This window comes from Schistocerca gregaria, chromosome 6 (genome assembly GCF_023897955.1).
Source record: "Schistocerca gregaria isolate iqSchGreg1 chromosome 6, iqSchGreg1.2, whole genome shotgun sequence".
Classification (NCBI taxonomy): domain Eukaryota; kingdom Metazoa; phylum Arthropoda; class Insecta; order Orthoptera; family Acrididae; genus Schistocerca; species Schistocerca gregaria.
This window is the reverse complement of record NC_064925.1, coordinates 491,312,395-491,318,394: the sequence shown is the minus strand read 5'-3', so window position 1 is coordinate 491,318,394 and position 6,000 is coordinate 491,312,395.

Genomic DNA, 6,000 nt, shown 5'->3' with positions numbered 1-6,000 from the left:
TTGAAAAAGATGGCACTTTACCATTTCTAGACGTGCTAGTATGCCGTAAAAATGATGGGTCATTAGGACATTCTGTGTACAGGAAACCGACTCACACAGATCTGTATCTCCAGGCGTCAAGCTGCCACCACCCAGCACAAACAGCCGGCGTTCTCAGTACCTTAATACATCGAGCGCATGTAATATCGGACGATGAAAACCTCCACGCAGAATTAGAACACTTGGAGAAGGTTTTTAAAGAGAATGGCTACACTTCACGCCAAATAAGAAAGGCCATGCGCAACTGTCATAACAAGAAGCAGCGCACTGAGGACGCTGATGACGACTTTAAATCAACTGCGTTTCTTCCATACGCCGGGAATGTGTCGTCGAAAATAGGCCGATTACTGAAGAAGAATAAAATCAAGGTTATCTTCCGTCCACCAGCAAAGAACCGGGCCCTGGTTGGATCCGTTAAAGACGATTTACAACTGAAGAAAGCAGGCGTCTACAAAATTCCCTGTGAATGTGGCTCTGCATATATTGGCCAGACGACAAGAACTGTCCATGAACGGTGTACAGAACATGAAAGATACACCCGTCTGCGGCAACCGTCAAAATCGGCAGTAGCAGAGCACTGTATTTCATTGGGACATTCAATGGAATACAATGGAACAAAAATTTTAGCTCTGGTTTCCGGATTTTGGGATTCCGTAATCAAGGAATCAGTGGAAATACGTCTTGCCGATAATCTTATAAATCGTGACAACGGCTTTCAACTGGATAAAACTTGGAATCCTGTTATTAAAGTTATACATTCACAGCGGAATAGACAGCGTCATTCGATACTCAATGACTAGATGATCTTTTACTTTCACCACCGAGGGCAGCACCTACAACTCGGCTTTGCCGCGCACGTCAACACGTGCGCGAGAATCGTTATAAATACCGCGACTGCACCTGGGCTCTTCAGTAGTTGTGTACTCACCTGATGATGGCCGGATGTCTCTGGGCCGAAATATCGTGGCAGAATGTCGACGGGATCCGGCTGCATACCCGGAAATTATTAGAAGAACAAATACGCCGGGAAAATTTCAGAAGTCACATACTAAAGGGTATCAGATAGATTATATAATGGTAGGACAGAGATTTAGGAACCAGGTTTTAAATTGTAAGACATTTCCAGGTACAGATGTGGACTCTGGCCACAATTTATTGGTTATGCACTGTAGATTAAAACCGAAGAAACTGCAAAAACGTGGGAATTTAAAAAGATGGGAGTTGGATAAACTGACTAAATCATAACAGAAGAAATATTGAATTTAATTGATGATAGGATAAAATATAAAAAAGCAGTAAATGAAGCAGGCAAAATCTCAAAAATGAGATCGACAGGAAGTGCAAAATGGCTAAGCAGGAAAGGCTAGAGGACAAACGTAAGGATGTAAAGGCTTGTCTCACTAGGGGTAAGATAGATACTGCCTATGACAAAATTAAGGAGACCTATGAAGAAAAGAGAGCCACTTGTATGAATATCAAGAGCTCAGATGGAAACCCAATTCTAAGCAAAGAAGGGAAAGCAGAAAGGTGGAAGGAGTATATAGAGGGTCTATACAAGGGCGATGTACTTGAGGACAATATTATGGAAATGGAAGATGATATTGCGTGAAGAGTTTGACAGAGCACTGAAAGACCTGAGTCGAAACAAGGCCCCGGGAGTAGACAACATTCCATTAGAACTACTGATAGCCTTGGGAGAGCCAGTCCTGACAAAAACTCTACCATCTGGTGAGCAAGATGTATGAGGCAGGCAAAATACCCCCAGACTTCAAGAAGAATATAATAATTCCAATCCCAAAGAAAGCAGGTGCTGACAGATGTGAAAATTACCGAACTATCAGTTTAATAAGTCACACCTGCAAAATACTAACACGAATTCTTTACAGACAAATGGAAAAACTGGTAGAAGCCGACCTTGAGGAAGATCAGTTTGGATTCCATGGAAATGTTGGAACACGTGAGGCAATACTGACCTTATGACTTACCTTAGAAGAAAGATTAAGGAAAGGCAAACAGACGTTTCTAGCATTTGTAGACTTAGAGAAAGCTTTTGACAATGTTGGCTGGAATACTCTCAAATTCCAAAGGTGGCAGGAGTAAAATACAGGGAGCAAAAGGCTATTTACAATTTGTACAGAACCAGATGGCAGCTATAAGAGTCAATGGGCATGAAAGGGAAGCAGTAATTGGGAAGGGAGTGAGAAATGGTTGTAGCCTCTCCCCGATGCTATTCAATCTGTATATTGAGCAAGCAGTGAAGGAAACAAACGAAAAGTTCGGAGTAGGTATTAAAATCCATGGAGAAGAAACAAAAACATTGTGGTTCACTGATGACATTGTAATTCTGTCAGAGACAGCAAAGGACTTGGAAGAGCAGTTGAACGGAATGGACAGTGTTTTGAAAGGAGGATATAAGATGAAAATCAATAAAAGCAAAACGAGGATAATGGAATGTAGTGGAATTAAGTCTGGTGATGCCAAGGGAATTAGATTAGGAAATGAGACACTTAAAGTAGTAAAGGAGTTATGCTTTTTGGTGGAACAAAATATCTGATGATGGTCGAAGTAGAGAGGATATAAAATGTAGACTAACAATGGAGAGGAAAGCGTTTCTGAAGAAGAAAAATTTGTTAATATTGACTATTTATCTAAGTGTCAGGAAGCCGTTTCTGAAAGTATTTGTATGGAGTGTAGCCATGTATGGAAGTGAAATGTGGATGATAAATGGTTTAGACAAGAAGAGAATAGAAGCTATCGAAATGTGGTACTACAGAAAAATGCTGAAGATTAGATGGGCAGGTCACATAACTAATGAGGAGGCATTGAATAGAATTGGGGAGAAGAGGAGCTTGTGGTACAACTTGACAAGAAGAAAAGACCGGTTGGTAGGACATGTTCTGAGGCATTAGAGGATCACAAATTTACCATTGGAGGGCAGCGTGGAGGATAAAAATCGTAGAGAGTGACCAAGAGATGAATACACTAAGCAGATTCAGAATGATGTAGGTTGCAGTAATACTGGGAGATGAAGCAGCTTGCACGGGATGTAGAGTAGCAGGGAGAGCTGCATCCAGCCAGTCTCAGGACCGAAGATCACAGCAACAACAAAGAACCAAACATGGTATAATACAATACTGGTACTCCAAGAAAATTTACATCCCGAAAACCGCACTGTAAAGCTTAATATCAGGTCGAGGTAAACTTAATTGGGAATCTGGACATATGACTGTGTACTTTATGCCGAATTATGCATATTAGTATGGTTCACGAAATTCCAGTGCTCTTGGAGTATCCTCTAATGCCTTGCATCTTTTATGACATAATGTAAGATCTTTTAATGTTTTACGTGTACAAGCATATGGGCTTCCTACATTATGGTAGCTGCACAAGCATGGTGTCGCCTGTTACCTGCACTCTCTGGCAACTGCTGAAACAAACCTATTTCTAACAGGTTGCGTGAAAATATTACAAATGGTGGTTTGAAAAGTGTTACTTTCAAAATATATATCCTTTTACGTAAGTTGAACTATATGCGAGAATGTACCACAAATTTCTTAAATCACAGAGCGTTTGACTCTCATTTAAAAATCAACTCTTTGATAATGAGCCACTTAGAAGAATTTCGAACCCTGAAGACCAGACATTTATGTCATTATTAAAAATTTTACTGGCACATTTTTGTGATATGTCTTAAAGTGTAACACGCCCAAAAGAGATCAACATTATATGCAAAAGCTTAGCTTCTCTTGCAGCTTATTGACATTAGAGACCAACATTATATGTGAAGGCTTTGCTTTTCTTGTAGCAACACTGTATATTAATTTAAACTATTAACTTTCCCTGTTTACGTGTTCATGCTGCTTAACAGTGATGTTCCTGTTGGCCGCCGACTACATCACGTGTCCTATGCTCTGATATCCGCTGTCATCGGCTAGCGAGATCACATGACATCAGCTATAACTAGCTTACAAAAGTGCATCACAATTTCAATTTCAATGACTCAGAAAGTAACATGCGGTGTTTGGTGGAATTCCAGTGTCTACTTTTGTAATACAAAAATACACAGCATACATGAGCTGCACTTCAAAGATATTTCCAAACTGAGTTTCATTTTGTAAACTGCCGAGAAATTCTATGCCCGTGTATAAAACCATAATCATTCAAAGGACTGATAAGTTCTGCAGTTCCAAGGGAAAATATACTGTCACTTAAGACAGAAAAAGTGTGTGTTCACCTGGGAGAAAGTGTATTTTTAACCGGAAAATCCAGATTTTTTTTCTCTTTTTTTTTTCTCTCTCTCTCTCTCTCTCTCTTTTTTTTTTTTTTTTTTTTGTCCGTGTATACACTCTGGTCAAGCATTTAGTTTAGTTGTGAATTTTAGGATCAAATTATCTTACCGCACAGTGTGTATACATAGAACAAAATCTCAAAATACGACATGGTTTAGACACCTAGTTCTCATGTGTCAACAACAGACTGTTGTTATAACCAAAATGATTTGTTCAACAATATGAGAGCCAGTAGCAACTATGTAACAAACACTGAAACCAAATGAAATTTTCACTCAGCATCAGGGCCTTTGCCTCCTGCTGGCAAGTGCTTCACCATCTGAGATACCCAAACACGACTTACAACTCGTCCCCACAAATTAATTCCACCAGTACCTCGTCTCCTACGCTACAAACTTCACAGAAGCTCTCCTGTCCACGAAAGGCAAAGGTCCCAAGTTCAGAGTCTCGCCCCCAGCACACAGTTTTAATATGCCAGGAAGTGTCAAATATTGAACCACTTGACAAATGACCATGAAGAGAGATGTAAACTATTGAGCTCATTTGAAACTCCAGAAATACTGCATTTGTTGGAAGGAAATAACAAAAATATAATAGAAAACTGGTAAATGTAAGATACATAAAATAAAATGGAAAAGTAAAGACCATTCAACTATTGATTCAAATCATACTGACGTACTGCAAAAAAACAGCTGTCAACAAGATAATGTTATTCGAAGAACTAGGATCGGGAAACATGTTATCCATGGAAGAAAGTGAGTGAGGGTTTGAAAAATAAGGGGGGAAAATAAAAAAAAGTAAATTAAGAAGTGACAGTTGAGCTACTTATAGAAAAAGGGACTAAGAAAAGCTGAAAATGGGGGAAAGAAAAACTTACATCCATTTAAATCTTGCTTGTCTTATAGACAGCAAAAAGTCATTTTACCTTCATACACAGTAGGAAGTGAACTTTGATTTAATTTAGGCCCTGTACACCCTGTATCATAAGTATGGTGAACAACCTAAACATTTCATAACTCCTTCAAGATATTGAAACCAATAACATCAACAGGGGACAGCAAGGTTACGGTTATTTTTTAATTGTTGGTGCTCATAACTTTTGTTATCTACTGAGACAATGAAGCATCCCTTTCATTAAATTTCCTGTTAATATTTGCAGAAAGTTTCCAGCCTTATGTCATGTGGCTCAACAGCTCTTCAGTGTAGTTTAATAATCACTTTATTCACCAGAAATAATTGGTTAAATATCTCTGTGGATTGTCCACATACTGAAAGCTTACAAAGCGACCATAATCATGGCACTCTGTTCTTTTCTGTGTTTGCACTTGGCTATTTTTAGCATAATGAATTGGTAAAAGTAACATAATATGTAGATAAAACTAATGGTTGATTTAAAATATTGTAGTTAGGTCAGGGGAAGAGGTGACAGTGAATCCTAATTTAGTATGGATCATAAAATAATGAGCTTTCTAATCTGTCTCCTTGTTAACTTGGCCAATTTTGGAGTCTGATGTGAGTAGGGTAGAAACCAGGTCCCATCCCACTTATTGACTGCTGTGGGGGAGAGATGTAGCGTAAAAGAAACAGGTGAAACTGATGTCACAGAAGATGAGTGTTTAAATACTTTGTATCATTTCATTTGTAACTGAATCACCTTACACACTAAAAACCA